Here is a 3,086-nt window from a genome sequence, read left to right on the forward strand (position 1 = left end):
AAAGAAAAGAAAGGGGGGAAAAGACAAAGGCAATCAAATAATCAAAACAAGCTAAAAGAAAAGCAAAAAACACAATCTGAATCAAACTGTCAAGACCCCTAACAAGATCAAGACTGGAAAATGCTAAAGACAAAGAGAAAAAGCTAGTGAAAACAAAGAAGAGGCCTTAGACTGGTGTTGATTCAGATTGTGGAGAAATGGAACAAGGCTAACCTATATATACTATAGGTTGATGAAGCTCCACCACTCTTGGATCGAGGACAGCCTAAATACAGCTGAGGTCGAGGAGGCGCCACATCATCATCAGGAATGTGTCTCGAGAGTCAGGAATAGGGAAGTGTCTCGAGAGTCAGGAATAGAGAAGTGTCTCGAGAGTCAGGAATGTGGTCTGCAGGTCAGGAATCCGGCGAGAGTCAGGAATGTGGCAAGAATTGGGGGATTCCTGACACAACACATGACACGTGGAGGAGTCCGAGATGGAGTCCGAGGTGGAGTCCGAGATGGAGTCCAAAGTGGAGTCCGAGATGGAGTCCGAGATGGACCGAGACGGAGTCCGAGGTGGAGTCCGAGATGGAGTCCAAAGTGGAGTCCGAGATGGAGTCCGAGATGGACCCGAGATGGAGTCCGAGATGGAGTCCGAGATGGAGTCCGAGATGGACCGAGACGGAGCCCGAGATGGAGTCCGAGAAGGACCCGAGATGGAGTCCGAGGTCGACACCGAGACCAAGACCGAGACCGGGTCCGAGACCGGGACCGAGACCGAGACCGAGGCCAAGGCTGAGACCGAGCCTGAGCCTGAGTCCGAGTCCGAGTCCGAGTCCGAGTCCGAGTTCGAGTCTGAGAGGGTGAAAGCCCAAAGCGTTTGTCTCCCAGACCCTGGGGGGTTTGGTGAGCTCCAAAAGTATAGTAGGGGGGAGGACTGCAGTGGAGCCAGTTTGGCCAGGAAAGGCCAGTTTGGCCCAGGAAGGCCAGACCCAGTGTTGGGTGATGAACTGACCACTGGGAAGTCCAAGACTAGAGTGAATACGGACCGACAAGCGGGGTAGCTTGGTGAAGTGTTCAAGAGCCGGCTCTAGTTCCCTCGGGAGATCGACTGGCTGATGCTCCTAGTCCAAGTGTGGGTGGCACTACCTACTTGGATACCAGGCGTGGCTCAACGGAACCTCGCTCTAAGCCCATGGCTAGAGCACCTAAAGGCGAAAGGCGGGGAGAGTACCCAGGTGGCTCGCTGTGAGACACAAAATCCCTAGGCCCCAAAGTGGAGCCGGAAGGGCGCCACATGGTAGTGGCCGAAGCGAGAGCCAAACGAGCGTAACACGTTTGGACCAAAAGCTCCGACTTGAAAAGTCAAGAGCGGGAGTGGAACTCCCAACGAAGTGCTCGAGGAACGAGCACGAAGCGAGCAAAAGGCGAGGCTCCAAAAAGGGACCCAAAAGGACCAACACATGACACGTGGGAGTGTCCGAGATGGAGTCCGAGATGGAGTCCGAGATGGACCCGAGATGGAGTCCGAGATGGAGTCCGAGATGGACCCGAGATAGACCCGAAATGGAGTCCGAGATGGAGTCCGAGATGGACCCAAAATGGAGTCCGAGATGGAGTCTGAGATGGACCCGAGATGGACCCGAGATGGAGTCCGAGATGGAGTCCGAGATGGAGTCCGAGATGGAGTCCGAGATGGAGTCCGAGATGGAGTCCGAGATGGAGTCCGAGATGGACCCGAGATAGACCCGAGATAGACCCGAAATGGAGTCCGAGATGGAGTCCGAGATGGACCCGAAATGGAGTCCGAGATGGAGTCCGAGATGGACCCGAGATGGAGTCCGAGATGGAGTCCGAGATGGACCCGAGATGGACCCGAGATGGAGTCCGAGATGGAGTCCGAGATGGACCCGAGATAGACCCGAGATAGACCCGAAATGGAGTCCGAGATGGACCCGAAATGGAGTCCGAGATGGAGTCCGAGATGGACCCGAGATGGAGTCCGAGATGGAGTCCGAGATGGACCCGAGATGGACCCGAGATGGAGTCCGAGATGGAGTCCGAGATGGAGTCCGAGATGGAGTCCGAAGTCGAGACCGAGACCGGGACCGAGACCGAGACCGAGACCGAGACCGAGACCGAGATCGGGACCGAGACCGAGACCGAGGCCGAGGCCGAGACTGAGCCCGAGCCCGAGTCCGAGTCTGAATCCGAGTCCGAGTCCGAGTCCGAGTCCGAGTCCGGAGCCTGAGAGGGTGAAAGCCCAAAGCGTTCGTCTCCCAGACCCTGGGGGGTTTGGTGAGCTCCAAAAGTATAGTAGGGGGGAGGACTGCAGTGGAGCCAGTTTGGCCAGGAAAGGCCAGTTTGGCCCAGGAAGGCCAGACCCAGTGTTGGGTGATGAACTGACCACTGGGAAGTCCAAGACTAGAGTGAATACGGACCGACAAGCGGGGTAGCTTGGTGAAGTGTTCAAGAGCCGGCTCTAGTTCCCCCGGGAGATCGACTGGCCGATGCTCCCAGTCCAAGTGTGGGTGGCACTACCTACTTGGATACCAGGTGTGGCTCAACGGAACCTCGCTCTAAGCCCATGGCTAGAGCACCCAAGGGCAGAAGGTGGGGAGAGTACCCAGGTGGCTCGCGTAAGGCCACGGTGTTCCGAAATGTTGTCCCAAAGGCCCAGACTGTGGAAAGGAAGAGGAGTAGTCCTCTGGGGTAATGACCAAGGACACAGTCGTGTGGTGAGGAAGTTCCAGAGGACCGTGGGACTTAGTGGTCGGGCCTGTGGGCCTCGATCCAGTGGCAGTGTTGGCAAACACGGCCAGGGGCAGAAAGGGACTTAGGGGGGACTGACAGAGGGACATTGGGGAAGGCTGTTCCCCGTGTCGGTGGGCATCCTAAGGATGCTAAGGAGTGGATTTGAGATGACCACTCATGGATGGTTGGCCCAGTCTTGGAGAGCCAAGACTGTGATGCAAGTGGTGTTGGACCACCAATGTGACCAAGGTAAATGGGCATGGCCTTAGCGTAACAGGCCGGTACGTCGGTGATACCTTAGGGTGTCGATCATGGGATCGGACACGTGGAGCACTTGGACCAAGTGTTTA

This window comes from Selaginella moellendorffii, unplaced genomic scaffold (genome assembly GCF_000143415.4).
Source record: "Selaginella moellendorffii unplaced genomic scaffold, v1.0 SELMOscaffold_42, whole genome shotgun sequence".
In the NCBI taxonomy this organism is placed as follows: domain Eukaryota; kingdom Viridiplantae; phylum Streptophyta; class Lycopodiopsida; order Selaginellales; family Selaginellaceae; genus Selaginella; species Selaginella moellendorffii.